Below are 18195 nucleotides of genomic sequence, written 5' to 3'. Positions count from 1 at the left end.
TCTTTGCCAATTTGGAGTGTGTGTGCGTGCACGTGCGTGCATGTGTGGTCTGGCTCTTGGTTTAGTGTGTTTTGTGTCTTTGTAAGTATGAATTCAGCTTCTTGAATACACCTATGGATCTTCATGGAATCTACACTGAAGTGGATTCTTCCGTAAAGAATTTATCTCTTCTGTTTTGTGTTTCTTGGGGTATCAGCCACAAATCTTTGTTGTGAGGTTGTCAGGCTGCACAGGCACTGTAAGTTGGGCTGGAGATCCTGTATGGGGCTAGATTTTGATTACAGATTGCTAAGGGAGATTTTCTTCCTTCCATGTATTCACAAGTTTTGGGACAAATTTTCTTCAGTCTTTGGGAGATGGCCATACTGCTGCCTGATATTATGATACTGTGTCAATTAGAAAAAGGCACTTCCAGTTCGGGATACTTTATTACTATCAGTCAGATATTTTTCATAATAACATGAAAACCCAAGGTGATTTGAAGTAGATGGCATCCTCTGAGTTGTGAGAAGCACAAATTGTCCTCATATGATTGAAATGTACCCATATCTACTCTGCTCAAACAAGCTCTGCCCAGCTTTCCAAGTCTAGCTCAAATACTTTGGTGTCTGAGAAGACACCCTGAATTCCTCAACTCTGACCCTGAGTGGTGCCCCTTCTCTGAATTGACCCAGTATAAATGTGGTTCACTTATCACAAATCTACAACTTTTTTTTCCTAGTTATTCTGTCAATCTGATCTTGATCACCAGACTGAGAGCTCCATGTTTCATTCATATTTCTGTGTTCCATTCCCTTGAAAAGGCAGTTGGAATATTTTTGTTCAATAATTAAATGGAATAATTTAGTTGAATAACAGGATGTGAGTCTACTACACAAAGCTTCAAAATAAAAAGACCAGCAACTAGGATGATGCATAAAAGGTTTTGTAAGTCTTGGCCGTGTGACTCAGAAAGGCCCTCAGAATAGTGAAAGCCTTTGGTGTACTGTGTCTCACTGGGGTTAGGACTCCTCTCGCATCGCTTCAGTGTCTAAAGGAGAAAGCAGTTTGGCAAATCTTGGCTCCTCTCATAGTAGAGTCAGAGGCATGTGCCACGGAGAAGTTCTTTGTACTATTATAGGAAAATAATTTCTACCTATTACTGCTTTTTTCAAAGAGAGATTAGACCATACCATTCTACAGAAATTAGTGCTCTGAAATTTATTTGAGTCTTACCCAAAATATTTCACTCAATTTGCTAAATGACTATATGTCATCATTTTTTCTTTCTTCCCAATTCTTTCTCACCCTTGGGCGATTTTAGATTTTAGATTTCCCTAGGACTAGAGAAATTCTCTATTCTAAATCTACAGTTCGCTAATATTTTGGTTTTCTTTGATACATATGGAAAACTGACATTATCCTGGCACTTTTATATATTAACTGATTTCAGTCTTTAAATATTAAGAGTTCCACTTCGAAGATGGGTAAACTGAGACAAAATAACCTGACTTGGTCACTTAAGCATTAATGGGGGTTAGGGAGATCATGATTGGATTTCAGTTCACCTGACTGTGAAGTTTTCCAGCACATCACACATTCACTGAGTAACTGTGGTAGACTTTGGTCAGATTTTAAATGTTAAACATTAAATATATGTAAACACCTTCTCTCATTTGAAATTCAATGCTCGGTATTATAGTAACAGGAAATGACCTTGTAAGGAAGTGATTGAGCACTTCCAGTTTCCCATGTTTATTTTGTTTTGGAGAAACAGCTGGAAAATATTATTTTTGGTGACTATTACTGACTCATGTTTATGTCGTAGTGGGGATAATTTTCAGGGGTGGCTGAACAAGGAATTTCTTATGTGCCAGGCACACCCCAGGAGTAGTAGGGCCAGGCCCTGTGTTCCTAAGGGGGAGGCTGAGGATTGTCTTGACAGAATCATCTGGAAAAGCTTCCTCACAAGAAGAGGAGCTCTGTTACAGAGGAAGAAGATGCATGGAGGCTTGTCAGGGGGCTATAAACTGCAGTCTTTATCTTGTACATCATGATAATCACAAGGAGATTTGGGTGGGTAGTTGGATGGAGAGGTCAGGTTCTTAGGAAGTATGTAAGATTGAAGATTCACATTTGGTTTTTAAAGTCTTTAGATAGCACTTAACTTCATGAGCCAGATGACTGCTAAGGGTGGACATTGGGGCCCACAGAAGACCATAAAATTAGAGCCTGCCGAGGAGAGAGTGGGGCCTCAAAAAAGGGAGGGCAGACATGATGCTAATACTGCTGAGAGCTCAAGACCTATCAAAATCAAGTATTCAGCAGATTTATTTAGCAAGATATGAGATCCTAAAACTGACATGAGAGGACCAACATTTGGACATGTGGGTTGAGGGAAAAGATAGAGAACAGAAGTATCCTGGTTTCATTGTCTAGGGGCGCATGTGGCTCACCAATAGGGAGCAAGTTTGATGGAAAACCTGCACTTTCCATTGCTGCAGAGGAGGGTCAAGTTAGCCAATGACTGATAAAGGCCTTCTGGTTTGGGCCAATATTTATACAGAAGAGTGGTGAGGTCAAAACTCAGTTAAAACAGGACTTGTAAGTGGAAGATCAAGAACTGTAGAAAACCACTGCAACCCTGTCTGCAGCTGTCCTAGGGTAAAGAGTGGTAGATACAGAAGCATATGGTCAAGAGGGTAGGGACATTATTTTTTCTGCCATCTGCTGATGGAAAGAGGCAAGCAAAAGAGGGAGGCTGAAGATACTGGAGAGAAGTTTTAAAGAGTGAAGGTCCAAAGGGAGCAGGAGGTTTGTGGGAGAAGGAAATTTCATCCAGCGGATTAGTAGGGATGAAGCAGTGCCCCATGGAATGCAACTGTTCGCAGATGTACACAGATAGACGGTCATGGTCAGGGGATGTTTAAAATGGTACACAGTGTCCTTGATCTTGACACACAAATATTTAACATTGGGAAAGTCATTACTACTCCCATTGTACAATTGGGGACCTTGACAAAATCCAGAAGTTTATAAATAAAGTTTTACTGGAACGTGATTCATGACTCTTGTACAATACCAGGAAAACCGAAACCTTGTACTATCTGCCCTTTTAAGAAGAGTTTTCTGACCCCTATACATTTGATAAAATGAAAACACCGAAGAAATGTTGACTCAGAACCCCCGTCCACATCCACTGTCCCCTGGCCATCTCTGAAGTCACTTTCTCTTCTGTGTTCTCTGGTATTCTCTTGAGCTGTGAAATTTTTCAGAATCATGCGGTGCCTCCTTTCTGAAGAACTTTCAGCAATTATAGTTGTGCATTTGATTCAAATTCACCCTAGTCCTGGCCGGATCCCGGATATACAGCTGTGCCTTGGTGCTGGCTAGAGAGATTGGAGCTGAGTTCAGGGATGCAACCCATAATTCCTCCAGAGCCTGCTGTCTTCATGACCCAGGATATGCAGGTAGAATTGTTTTATTTGTATGGTTTTTGCTCACTTTTCTAGAAAGCCAAGACTCGCTTGCTCTCTGAAATCATTAGCAACCCCCCAGTATATTCCTGTCTCCCTGTCCCATGGCTTTTTTTCTTTGCTGTGAGTTTCCTCAGTGTGTCAGTGGGTTGTTTCCAATTGCTTTCCAGTGTAGTCTGACTGCTGAGGAGCGCTCCAGATGTGAAGGGTCTGACCAGAGTATCCCAGGGAAGAGAAACCACCCTGACCATTTTTTCAGCATCATCCACAGTTTCTGAACACATCATTGGTGCTCATCAGATGAATTTGAAGTTGAAAAACTTCAAGTGCTTCAAAATTGCTCACTTAAATGCATAAAATGATGTGCTAATTCCCACTTCTTCTCAACCATTCTCAAAATCAGATCCCTTTCTCAATCTTTTAAAATCTACTGCGAATTATTGACCGAATTTAAAAGAAAAGGAAGTACAGGTCCATTTTCTTTCTTTATTTCACATTTCTCATATTTTTAAAGTGATACACACTTATTCAAATCTTATTTCTTTACCAGATTTTCAAATGCTTTGAAAGAATGGAGAGTTTAATAGTTGCAATGTAGTTCTACAACTTGGTTTCTCAGACTAGAAGCTGTACTTCAGATGTATTGTCTATCGCCTTGCTGCTCAAAATGTTGCCTGCTTACCATTAAAATTAGCATCACTCGGAAAATTATGATGTACATGGAGTCTTGATTTCCAGTCCAGACCTACTGAATCAGAACCTGCCTTTGAACAGGATTCCCAGTGGTGCATAAATTCATTGAAGTTTGAGAAGCACTGTTCTGGGCTGTTGATCTTGTGTTATAGAAAAATGGATGAAAAATACAGCCCTACCTTACACACTTCTTAATGATATGTCACACACACACACACACACACACACACACACACATATTTGACATATATATTTGTATTTCATGATAAATGTTTTCCTATCAGAAAAGTCTTGCTGTTTTCTATAATTGTTGGAGATAGGTCAGAATCAACAAAGCAAGTGTGCTTTATTACTTGAATTACCCTGGAATGCATTTCTTCCTTTGTGTAGATTTTTTCCATGCCGAAACTTTTGCCCTCTTTGATAATCCATAGTAAGTGAATAACATCAGCCTTCACCCTAGCAAATAGGATTACTGCTGATTTCTTTCCTCAGTCTCACAATGTGTATATATACATATTTCATCACTTTCCTTTGATTACTTTTGAAATTGTTTAGACACACAGCTATGGATTCCTTTTGGAATGAAGTTATATTTCTGCCTTTATAAGTCCTTGAAAAAACCGAGGGACCAATTGTACAAGTAAATGTAGGAATAAAATTGCGTTTCTTTAAAATACATGCTGTGTAATTAGCATTGTTCCCCATTGTTCTTCCTGACAATTAATCCAAACTGGCAGAATAAAAATTACTAGTTTACTTGTTTTTGGACAAGTCATGTTCATGTACAGAATTCTAAAGATTCATGGGAAAGTAAATCTTCCCATTCTCACCTTCGAGCCCCGTAGTCTCCCCCTCTGGGGTAGCTGCTTTTACTAGCTTGTTGTGGCCATTTTCAGAGATAGTACATGAAGTAGGGGCTCTTTCTTATCACCATGAAGAAGGTGGGCTCTGGGGCTAGGCCTGGCCAAATGAATATGTGACTGTAGGCAAATTACTAAATTCACAGTGCCTCGGTTTTCTCATCTGCAAAATGGGAATATTAGAGCTCCTGACAGGAGCAGAGAAGATAAATGTTAAGTATAAAGAATAATTTTGGTGTGCAGAATAGAGTCAGCAAATATTAACAATCAGTATATGTATTTCTGCCTTTTCTATACATAAATGTAGCATACTGAATATAGTAAAATTCTTGCCTTTTAAAACTTAACAGAATAAGATGTTTCACTTGATAATTTGGAGATTGGTTCATTTTATTATATGTATCTCAAAGGTGCTTTGTTCTTTTTAGTGATGCTATGGTGTTCTGTTTTATGGATGTATTTTGTGTATCTAGCCCTCAATTGATGGACATTTACGTGGCTTCTATTTTATAATAGAATAAAGAGCCTTGGGAGGTAGCATATACCCAACTGGTAAAGTGTTGCAAGGTAAATTTCCACAAGTGGAATCTGGGAATAGTCACAATTTTACTTTTAATAGATATTTATGAGTTACTTCCCACAGGATAATATCCTCCTACCAGCAAAGCATAAAAGTGCCTCTTTCAGTCAGTCAGATTTTAACTTTAATTTTTTAAAGTACAGTTTTGTTCAGGAATAATAAAAATACCCATAATTATTTGGGAACTTGATTAGGATTTCTAGATTCTTTGGAACATATTAGTAGGTAAGGGAGGGAAACAATGCTTTAAACTGAAGTGTTAGAAGGAAAAACACGTAGCATAGTAGGGTATTTTTATTTTTATTTTTACATTTTTTAATTAATTATTGTGCTTGCGAGGCAGGTGTGACACCACCAAGCCAAATCCCTGGTCCTAGTGGGGTGTTTTAGGAGGAATTGTACAATAGACAACACATTGTCACATGTCCACTGATTTCTGAAGTATTCTTGAAGCAGGGTACCGTGGTGCCTGCCTGTAATCCCAGCACTTTGGGAGGCTGGGGCAGAAGGGTCCTCAGCAATTTAATGAAACCTTGTCTCAAAATAAAACATGAAAAGGGCTGAGGATGTAGCTCAGTGTGAAGGCCCAGGATTCAGTCTCCAGTAACCACACACACAGTCTGGAAGAAAAAAAATGGGACAACAGTGTGTTTTGCTTCAGTTTGCATCAGCGTGTGGTGTCTCCTCGATATTCTTCAATTTGTCCAGCTTAGCAGGACTATCCGTTATGTCCAGTTTCTGAGATGGTCACAACACAGACCCTCTTTCTTTTATGCAAGTGTTTTATTGTAGCAATTCTTGCTGCTGCCTGAGCTGACCGTACAGCTTTTGTTTAGGCTGTGGGTGGAATAATTTCTTCCAAATACTTTGAAATATTAATCTCTGTAGTAAATAAGACCCAGTGGAGATCCAATAAGACCAAATGTTTCGTCAGTTCCTAGTATCCTGTACTATTTGACCTTTCCTTAGTAAATTTTGTGCAGTCCAAAATACTTGCAAGCCCCTCCTTAGGTATTTTACATTTTTGTAACTAATTTAGCAGTTGCACTCTAAGGAGTTTATTATGTGCTGCTCTCCTGGCACATAGCTCTAATCCGTGCTGAGAATTAGGATTTGCACTGAGCTTCACATTGTTAATCCTTTTGGCATGTATCACTAGGCTATATTTGAATATGCAGATGAGTTTAGGAATCCATAGAGGAGAAACAAAACAGAGCATTCCAAGAGGCAAATAAACACGAGGCTACTTTTGGTGGTGAGCACCAATCAGGAAATACTTGCTGGCTATATGGTATGCTGAATGTAGCACTAGGTCAAGGGGAAAAGCAGTGGACTGACGGTTGACTGACTTCTCTCTACCACGCGGGAACGTCCTAGCTGCTTCAGGGATCAGGGCCTGACTTCAAGTGGCCTGTAATGCTGTACTTGGCCATTGTGGCCATTGTGAGATTGGCTCTTGACCTGGGTGGGTTGCTTCTGTAGTGAACCAAGAGACAGATAGGACTCACAGATACTCAGGGTGAGCTGAGTCACTCAGCCACTTGTCATACTTCAAGGACCCAAGGAGAGAAAGCATGTAGTATCTGAGGAGCTAGGCACCGAGATATTTATCAGTGTAGTTACAACTCATTCCTAGAAACTTGGCAACACCTCAAAGGGACGCTGAGAAAATGTGTGTGTGTTTTTTTTCTCCTTCTTTAGAATCTACTCGACAAGGTGGATGCTGTTAAGCATCACAGTAGTTTGCATTTTTGGAGCTCTTACTTCATGCTAGGTGTTTTGTCAATGAATCATTAAGGATCCCAAACATCATTAAGACAGATATTTGTACATCCCTCTTATAGATGAAGAAGCTGTGAGTTTCAGTGACGTGTGCAGACAGTAAGGAGACAACGGGGACCCGTACCGGGTCATTCTGACGCTGAAGAATGTGGCGCTCCCTTATGCTCTACTCTAGTCTTCCCACTGAAAACAGAAATGCCTCTAACGCTGTAAGGCACCACCACATCTGTTAGACACAATTGTTTCTCCTAAATAAGGACTCCTTATTGCTCCTACTTCAACTACCCTTGGTGTAATTACAATCAGTTTTAATATTGCTAATGATGCAGCATCTCTTTAAATTATCTTTATTACTTCTCTGAAAATTGAGGCTTCATTCATTGACACGTCAGCGTCAGCATTGCCTCTTAACTCTCAGCGATCATCAATATCACACGGGATCTTTCATCAGCTTCTGGCAGTGCCTGGAGCGCGCTCTCTCTCTCTCTCTCTCTCTCTCTCTCTCTCTCTCTCTCCCTCCGTCTCTCAACAAGGTCTTTGTCTATAATTCTTTTAGGATCCTGATGCGTGCTGTACAGTGTTCTCACTCTGCACACACTTATATTGTATTGCTAGTGCTTTTCTTTTATCTTTCTACTGAGTAATATTGATTTTTGTCTTCATTAATTCTTCCCATCACTGCCAATTTTCTTCTCCCTTTGTGTTCAGCATCTCTTTTAAAGTATTGCTCAGTAGGCTTATTCTAGATCTGCTGAGTTCTCACTCAATTTATGTCTCGTTATTTTTCACTTACATATGAGGCTGATTGTATTTTCTGTAATGTGCTTTCTCTCTACCCTTCTGTCATTGCGCCGTCCCTGCTCTGGTGAAGCTTTTCTCATCCTTTCATTCTCAGATGTGTCCCACTGTGCAGGATCTGGGCTCAGGTGTGGTGGGCAGCACTCAGGTCTGCTCTGCCTGGGGGAACCTGCAGGCCCTCTCAGGATCCTCTCCCTCTTCCGCCCTTTCCCAGCCCTGCTGCCAGCACAAAGCAAGGCATTTTCCTGTGCCTGCAAGTTGGTCGGGCTGAGAAAAGCAGTGCCCACAGCATCGGGCGCGCAATTGGCTTCTGGGTCATCCCATCTTTTGCCACAGGGCTCGAAGCAGTTGGGAAGCCTGTAAAATTCACTGTGAGGCTGCTGTGAACCAGGCACCCTGTATCTCGTCTCTCACTCCTTCTACCCCTCTTTCAGGATTAAAGATCATCTGTGCTTGACAGCAAAGAAGATGGGTTCTCTGGGAGGCGACGACCTTCCACAGTTTATTAGTGAATTAACTGGGGGAGATTCCACTCCTTGTTTATGTAACTCCAAAACCTATTCTCTATCGAAGAGAATTTGGTACTGGAGTGTTTCTTACACCTCTGGGTGTCTTCATTTGGATTGTATCCTTCATGTCCTAATTAGAGTGTACTTTGTTGTGCCCTGCTGTTGTGCCTTAATATTATTGCATCATGTTCCCTAGAGTTACTCATTTTCCCCATTTGATTTATAATAATCCCAGTGCATTGTTTCCTTTGTTCAATATATTAAAATCGAGTAACTGGAGAGTCCTATTTCCCAGATTCCTGTCACAGTGACAGCAAATCTCCATTAATTATAGTGTTTTGCTCTGACAATCTAATAATATCAAAGTCAGGGTTACTTATTAGTTTTCTTTTAATGAGTTAAACTTTGCTGCTTGTGGAACTTTTATGTGAATTCATTCATTTTTATCAGAACTGAATTTTTACTTTTAAACTGTGCCTGGCCCGTATACAGCATCGTGCTGATGTTTATTCCAGAATATTAACCTGGCTGATTCAGGTTGGGAGGTTAAAAGGTTAGGATGTGCTTAATTTCCCAAGATACTGGTAATGATTTCTAATCTGTGATACAAAATCGTAGATTAGATGCCAGAGTTCATTGTCAGTTCTGTAAATCTGCTTTAGAATGACTTGATTTCATGGGTATCAACATTTCTTTCCTTTCCTCCTGTCTTCTTTTTGAAGGGTTACGATCTACCTTTCACTTCTTTTTTAAATGGGTGAGGAATCAATTATTACTATGTTGATTTTTACAGAGGCACAAAGAGATGTATTAGGCAGAATTTAAAGTACACATGTGGGGCTGGGGATTTAGCTCAGTGGTTCCACTGCCTGCCTTACAAGCGCAAGGTTCTGAGTTCCATCCCCAGTACAAAAATAAATAAATAAATCAATAAATTAAGTACACAAGTACACGTGCAAAGAAAATAGTGTGGGCTCTCAAGAGAGAAGTAAGTGCCTTGTAGCTTGGAGCTGGTGATATTTATGTGTTTTTGGCCGTGGAAATCATGGAATTTGTGAATCTATAGAAAATATGAAATCTATAATTATTGGCTATGTACAATGTATAAAATGCAGAAATACATCAATAATAAAATAATAATTACCTATCATCCTACTTTCCAGTGGGATTATGGTGATGATCACTGTTAACCATTTTGACATATTTCCTTTAAATCTTTGGTTATGAGTTTATGTATATGCCTGTGTGCATATGTGCATTTATATTTATGAGATATTTATCAGCGATCGTAATAAATTCTCCCTTATTACAAGCTTTTCCATAAGCATAGTTTGATTGGTAACATAGTGTTTCATAATATGTTTACACCATAATTTACTTAACACTCCTCAGTGCTAGGTATTTAAATTGTTTCCAGGCTTATAAATAATGGTTCTTGATGCATATGTATCTTTGTCTATATTCTTTTAGATTAATTCCTTGAAGTAAAATTACCATGTTAAAAAATGAGACCATGGGAAAGATGAATAATACATAATGCTGGCCAGATCATCTGCTGGAGTGGCTGAACCAATTTTCATTCCACAGTGGTTGTAACCTGGGTTTAGTACCCACCCAACAGATATCACTTGCTGGCTTGGCTGATTGGATCAGCAAAAATGAGTGATGCTGCCTTCATTTGCAGTGTTACCAGTGAAGTTAATTTTTAATTGGTGTATTAACTTTTTAAAAAAAAGTTTCTTTTTTATCGATTGCAGTTAATTATCCCTCTTAGATCTGATGAGGAATCTTTATAGATGAAGGATATTGATGTAAATACTGTTAGACATTTTCTTAATTAGTTGTTAGGTTTTAAAAATTTTTTTGATGTTTCATTAGCTCGTGTTTTTTATTTTAATGTGCTATTTTATTTGTAGTTTATAATACAATATATAATACAATTTACATTAGTCAGCTTTGTGTCATTGTGACAAACAGCTGACATAAAGAATTTAAAAGAGGAAAGATTTTTTTGGCTCATTGTTTCTGAAGTTTCAGACCATAGTCAGGCGGCTTCATTGCTGTAAGTCCTGTGTGCATGCAGAAACATCACAGTAGGATGGAGTGGAGGAAAACTGCCTACCTCAGGGCAGCCAGGAAGCAGAGAGGAAAAGAACCAGAGCCCAAGGAGCCAGAAGGGACCAGGTACAGTTCCCAAGGTCACAGCCCCATGATTCACTCCCTTCAAGTCAGCCCTACCTCCTGTTTCCATTTCTTCCCAATGTTTCCATCAAAATATGCTTGAGGATTAATATGCTTGAGGAAATTAGAACCATAATCCAATCCTCAACCAAGCAATCATTAGCTGGCAACCAAGCATAAAGCATCTGAGATTTGGGGGAACATTTCAAATCTAAACTATAGCAATGATATATAACCATAAGCTTACTGTATCATACATCTATTATTATAATTTTATAATTTAACAGTTTATTAATTTAACGTGCTAAATTTTATTTGTAATTGGTCAAGTGTGTCATGTGTGTGTGTGTGTGTGTGCGTGTGTGTGTGTGTGATTCCCTCCACAGTTTAGTTTTCCATATAGAAGGAAAAGAAATATTTGTATTTTTTTTCTAGCTCCTTTAAAGGACTTGTTAAACTTTATGATTTACTTGGAATTTATTTTTGAGTTTATTTTGGGATGAAAAGAAACCTTTTGTTTTTCTTCCCAGAGATGATGGAGATGATGGCGCAGCAGTGTTTCACTTCCTAAGTCGTGTGCTCCCCCACAGACTTTTGTCAGTGCTATATCATGATGTATCTTAGGGTCCAAATCCGTGCTGCTTGGTTTTGTCGATCAGTTTTTTCTGTAGTCTATATTTGCACTCTTAATTATTATAGCTGTATAATGTTTTGATTATTGAGATTGTATTTATCCTTCTGACCTTTATTTTCCAGAACTTAATTATTTCAACCTTTTACATTATTTATATGAATCAGAACAATATTGCCTAATTTTTTGTCCCCTATCTCCCTTGACCTCAACAGCCCTGCCTTAAAGTAATCACTTGCAAAAGTAAAAACTAAAGGAAACACAAACAGTTCTGGATTTCTGTTGGAACCGTGTAAAACCAATAACATGAGCTATGCCGATCAAACTCTGTTTTAGTACCTGTCTTGCAAGGCACCTTTTTCAGAGTAGAAGCCACTTGGTTTTCTGTGTTTTCATCACTTTGTCTGGTATGATGGCCAGTGTGTACCAGGATAGGAGAAGCAGGGATGTACCGATTAGAGTCTGCAGGACAGGTGCTGCCGTCAAGTAGCCCCTGAGCTAAGAATCATTTTTACACTTCTAAAGACTTGTAAACTAAACCAAAAGAAAATATGTACTAGAAATTATATGCAGTCCACGGTACCTAAAATATTTAATTCTCTGGTTCTTTATATGAAAAGTTCACTTAGGGTCCTGTGCCCCAAAGTCCTGGCCCAGGTTCAGAAGGCATTTGGAGGTCACAGGTCAATTATCATCATCACTTTCTTTCACTTCTACACCTTCATCACTTTGACTTGGAAGGTTTTTTTGTCTGCTTAATGTATTTAAAGCCCTTCCACATGAAGATATGAGTGAATGCCTCTGGTTTTGTTTCTCTCTACTTTGTTTTCTTCCCAATAATATTTCAATTTTTTTTTCATACATTTGAAAAGTACCCAAGTGTGTGTTGTGAAACTTAAAAATGTGTACTTCTTTTGAAGGTCATGTCTTTCATCTCATTTAAAGACCTGTCCCATGAAGTAGGGCTGCTCTGCTCAGCAGTTGTACCTAGAGAAACATTTGCCAGGCTTCAAAGGTAGATTCCTCTGAGGTCTGCCTAATGCTGCAGATCTGGAACCCTGTTGTTTCCAAGACATCTTCTTAACTAGATTAAGGCATTTTGTAAACCTGGCTTATCATTGGATTATCTTCCAGAGAAAGTCCAGACTCCAGACTCCATGGGATAAGCCACCGTGGTGAGGCTTCTGGGTATCCTGAAAGAGCCTGCAGATTTTGTAAGGTCTTTTTGGGAGGAGGAGTGAAGAAGAGAGATGAGGGGCTGGATAAAGAGACAAAGGGCCTCCTGGTGTCCATGCCTGATGACACAGGTGAAGTCCGTGTCTCCAGAAAAGCTGACAGCCCCACGGAAAGAGAGGGCTGTGAGGGAGGTGATCCAGACAATACTTCTGCTCCGTGTTTAAGTAGCCTTAGTTTCACAGGGTGGGTCCAAACTCGAATGGGTGTCATTTGGGCTTCTTGCTTGTGTCTAGGAAAATATAATTTTTCAGGTACCGAATCCAACATTTTGGATACTGTGAAAGGACAAATAACCAACGTTTAAGCCTTAAGCTCTTCAGTTTACTTTCTGAAACATAAAAGCTGTTTAATAATACTTTTTTTTTCAAGTGTAGATTTATTCAAGGGGAGTGTAAGACAGTGCAGAGTTCAGTTGATAGAATTTACATCAGACAAGTCAGGCAGAGACCAAATTTCATGGAAAAAAACTTCTAAAGCAAAATCGTTCGAAATTTAAATGAGATTTGAAGGTGACAGATCAACTACTGAGAAATGCTTCAGTGCCTCACTTTTAAATTCTACAGGAATCTGCTCAGAATTTAGTATAGTTTTTTTTTTCTGATGGAGTGCCGTACTGATTTTGAGTTTTGAGTCCAAGTATATTTTTGCAGATGTAAACATTTCACTCAAATAAATGAAAATATGGCTGCATTGGGGATTGATTGAAAGCTATTGCATTGAGAATGTGTCTGGCAGCCATTTGGTGTCCACTCAAGGGTATCCCAGCAACTGAGTTTCAAGGACTCACAGGAGAAATTCCTGCTCAGGAAAAGTACACCAAAATCAAGAAGAAAATGAGATTTTAAAGATTGGTAGGCTTGCATGTATGGCATCATGCACTTTAAATTTTCTTAATCTGAAGTCATTTTCTACACATATGTGATATATGTAATTGTATGTATGTGTATAAATTTCACAAAGCCTTTGAAGTAGATACACAAGTGTTTGCTATTGCACTGATAACATGGCTAGCAAGCCCTATGGAATGTGAGGTGAACTATTAATGCTAGTACGGATTTGTTCACTATGTTATCACTGATGGAAATTAAAGATCTTGTTCAGTTTTGCTCTTTGTAGCCAGGTGCACTAAACGTTGGAAGTTGTCATTTGTAGGCAGGGTGGTACAGTGAACTGTACTCATAGGCAGGGTTGAAGTCTTGGACCTTCGGAGATGGGTGCTGCAACACCTTAACTCCTTGCTAGGTGGGATTCCATCCTTTCCAAGTCATTAGAACAGGTCTCTACATATTTATGAAGAAAGGAAATCTAAACTATTTTTAAAACCGTTACTCATTTCTTGGGAGTCAAATGAGCCACGTGCTATTTTGTTCCTCATTACACATCTTGCCTTGCCTGCATGAAAACTCAGGAAACATTCATTTAAGAAATGAATGACTAAACATTTGGTGTCTTGAGATCATAATCTTAGTTCACAAACTGAGGCATTGTGTAATTAGTACAATGGGGGTTGACTTTTACTAATTGTTGACTGCCCAACGTACAACATCAAGAATGCATTACAATTTTAGTCTTTTTCCCAGCACATGAGTAACAGAGTAGTAAGGATGTTCCAGGTTATGCCGCAGTTACCATTCTGTGGTTCCAAGAGCTCCACTCAACAGAGTGAACAGGCTGTTGCCATCCAGCCTGGTGACTTGAAGTGCTCCACACTACTCGGATATCAGTGAGACTCTGCCATGTCAGTCCAACAATGAGTATGAGAAAGGATGGAACATCATGTGTGGACTTCTCATTATCCATACCTGTGAGCAACACGTCCCACATCTGCTCCTTTTTCATTGCTCACAACTAGGCACATGCCATACCCAGCAGCAGAGGGTTGGAATTCTGGGAAGGAGAGGAAGATTGATAATTGCTGTCTACTGTTGTGCTTGGCAGCATATGGAAGGTCAATGACGTGGGCCAGGAAAGAATTTAGCAAAAGTAGAATAAGTACAGAAGGAAGTTTATTGGAGTACACCCTATGAAAGACAGCAGGGCATCAGGACAGGGGACTGCACTAGAAGCTGGAGGGGATGTTTTTTATGATAGGTGATGGAGGAAGTTCTGACACTGGCTGTTGGAAACCACATCCTTTGGGTGTGCTCGTGTTCTTGGGAAAGTTTGTGTTTTGACATCTTGAAATGTTGCTTGTCAGGCACATAACTGGGTCTCTAAGTATATGAATTATTCTCATTGTTCTGTTGATCGCAGTGTTGTTCACTACCATGATTCTTATACAGTTATCCCCATTTGTGGATGATAAAACCAGGCCGGCAGGGATTGGTTCCTTGTCCAAAGTTACACAACTAAGATATCGCAAAGCAAGATCTGAAACTCAGTTTTGCGTATTTTCAGAGCCCATGGTCTTAACAAACCATGCAGTGCTACTTTCCTTAAAGAAACAGATTTCCTTCTTAAGCAAATTTGTCCTCAATTAAAAAGAGAAGAATAATAAAAATATTGGGTTGGGCTTTCAGTTTATAAAACTGATTCCATTAGTGACTCACTTGTACACACACCTAAGTAACTTCTCTTGGTTGCTTTCCTCACATGAGAATAATAATTACTATGATTGTAATGTAAACTAATGCACAGAATAGCAGCTGGAGAGCTATAAAGTCTGTATAAAAATATGATGGTGTAATACCGACACCCAACTCTGAATTGGTCTTGTGAAGGTTTTTCACAGCTTCAAGATTCTAATAAGAAAATTTCTTGTCATGTAGCAAATAAATCCTCTCAGTTATCTTGATTTGTGGCATTATTTTCCTTGCAAAAGACTATGCTCTATAACGTGTAGTAGAAGGTTTAACTTAATTGGTGCAATCTCTTCATTAGACTGCACTGATGTGACATTTTGACCAGATGTATTAGATCTCAACTTTCTATTTTCCCTTCCCCTTAAATCTTTTTTATCATATTAAAACAAACAACTATTCTTAAAAGTAAGTGTCCCAGAGAGTGTTTCTAGATAATGCAAGTGGATGTATCACTGCAAATTCAAGAAACTCTTTAATATTTGGCCATTGATTTTTGGGAATGTGCCATGCTGCAAAGCTGTTACGTGCTGTCTTCCTCCTAATTCAGAAGAGCAGCCCTTTTCCCTGGAGGTAGGCAACAGAGGGGAACTTTTTTTTTTTTTGTCAAATGTGGTATATCCCCAGCCCTCACTTCCTGCTTTCCGAAGCTTGGCATGATGCTATAGTTCTCCTTATTTGTGCCCTATTGGTTTGATGTTTTCCACATTTTCCTCCCCAGTCCTGCACAGTGGCTCTCTGGGGGAAGGAGGACCTGACTTTCTGTCCCTTCTGCCTCCTCATTGCCTCTGATACAATATCACAGATTTTTAACAATGCTTTGACTTCTTCTAGTGCAATGAGTAAGATTAGAAAAGAAAAAAAAATGTTTCTGTAGAAATTGGGGAGCATAGCCTGCATATTTCCCTCAGACCATGTCTTATAGACATTCTTACCCCTCATTGTTTAAACATAACCCCGCTTGACCACGGGCAAGCATGCTATGCAGTTCTCCTTCTCCCTCATACGGACATAAAGCCTGTTATTGTTGATTGTTTCCCAGTTGGGTCACTTGAAAATGAAATTTCCTTTACGTAGAACATTTTCATTACTGGAGAGAGCAAGCCTCTTTAATTTTATACCTTTGGAGAGGCTGGGAAAACATTTACACTTACTGCCAATTTTTCAGTTTCAAAGTCCTAAGGACTCAGGAACGATTCATTACAGTACAGATTATCATGACACATCTCTTTATTAGCGAGCCATAAAAAAATAAGAAAAAGGGCCCGCAGAAAGCAGGCATTTATAGTATTAAAAGCCTCTGACAAATTATCTGTGTGGTGGTTTTAACGGACTTTGGAAGTTGCCTAAGTCTTTGACCGTGCTGTAATATCAGAATGTGGTCTGTCAAAACAATGGTAATCTATTGAATTTGCACAATACCTTCCCAGAGACCCAGTTTGGCTCTTTGCTTACAGTGAGCAGAGGACTGACGTTATGTCTCAGGGCTCGGAGAGGAGACCACTCAGCGGCACCTCCTTTCTGTTCATGTTCTGTTCATTTCTCTTACATAATTGCTTCTTACAGAGGTCTCATAAAACTATTTAAATGCTAGATGGGTTCAGTCTTTTGTGCATTAGATTTCATTCAGTTATAATACAGTTCAAGTACCTCTTCCCCATTTATCTTCTTTTTCCTATTGTTTCCTTTCAAATTCCTCTAGGTTTTTTTTTTTTTAACTTTACTTTACAGTAACATTTTTTAAAATGTTAAATTTAAAACATTTTAAAATGCTGCCGAGAGCCATAATCAATTAAGACAATCAGCCAAATGAGATTAAAAATCTTACAAGACAGAAAAAGGAAGAGTGGGTCTAAGGTTCGGTTGAACCCAAAGACAAGTAGGCATGAGACAGGGATTGTGGGTGCCACTGGGGGCCTGGCTTTTTCCTGTCTTTGTCTTCCAGTTACATCACCCTTGTCTGTTCTTCCCTGCAGGGTGGGGCAGAAGCTCCAGCTGAGGAGCCTGTTGCAGAGAAGCCTTTCTTAGGAGCTGGCCTCTGAGATGAAGGCTTGGGGAGAGGTCACACGCATATGATGGGGCTGTGGAGGTATGTTTTAGCACAGAGGAGTTGAGCTCCTGCTAAGGGCTGGCAAGTTGGAGATAAATCTTAGTAAGACTGACCTGGATCTCAAGAAAGTGACAGTTTAAACTGCTTGCCAAGTTTTTGCTATGCTTTATCTAATGTTTCTTCTTAAAAGTTGCCCAAAACCACCAAGGTTGCTCTACTGTCACTTCCTGGAACCCCATCATCTGGCATAGATAACCACGTATCTGTTCCAATCTGTGATCTGGCCCCAGAAAATGTTGAGGGGAAAATGTTTAACCCATCCTCCTTCCACTTCACCTAAGGTCTACATCAGGCTCCCAGTGCCGGTGTGTTTGTTAAAAACAACAAAACAAAACAACAACAACAATATAAGGACTAACCATATTATCACAAGGAAAGGATGCCACCCTTTCCCTTGGCTGAATTGTATTCTACTGTATATATTTGCAGGACATTTTCTTTATCTTTTCATCAATCAGTGGTCACTTAGGTTGATTCCATTTCTTGACTGTTGCCACTAATGCTGTGGTAAACATGGGTGTGCATATTTCTTTGACATACAGATTTCATTTCCTTTCAGGGTACTCAGCAGAAAGATTGTTAGCTACTATGGTAATTCTATTTTTAATTGTTTGAAGAACTTTCATAGTGTTTTCCATATTGCTTGTATGTACTAATTTCCATTTCTACCAACTGTGGAATTCCCATTTCTCTGCATCCTCAGTGACATTTGTTTTATTCCTCCTCCTCCTCTTCTCCTCCTCCACTTCCTCCTCCTCCTCCTCCTCCTCCTCCTCCA

At 39.4% G+C, this 18195-nt stretch overlaps 1 protein-coding gene across 2 annotated transcripts in view; it reads left to right on the top strand.

Annotated features, from left to right (window-relative positions):
• The window catches only part of Csgalnact1 (chondroitin sulfate N-acetylgalactosaminyltransferase 1), a 296177-nt gene that overhangs the window by 81067 nt on the left and 196915 nt on the right, over positions 1-18195 (top strand). Inside the window, exon 2 of one of the 2 annotated variants that reach the window (XM_010624871.3) lies at positions 17284-17396. The exons of the other annotated variant lie outside the window; for it this stretch is intronic. The gene's annotated coding sequence lies outside the window, so the exon portion shown is untranslated. The remainder of the gene's footprint in view (positions 1-17283; positions 17397-18195) is intronic. 2 annotated transcript variants of the gene reach the window in all.

The sequence above is a fragment of the Fukomys damarensis genome, unplaced genomic scaffold, assembly GCF_012274545.1.
Source record: "Fukomys damarensis isolate Sample0158 unplaced genomic scaffold, DMR_v1.0_HiC HiC_scaffold_18, whole genome shotgun sequence".
Taxonomy (NCBI): domain Eukaryota; kingdom Metazoa; phylum Chordata; class Mammalia; order Rodentia; family Bathyergidae; genus Fukomys; species Fukomys damarensis.
The sequence above is the reverse complement of the archived record's forward strand: the minus strand, read 5'-3'. Positions and strand labels throughout refer to the sequence as shown.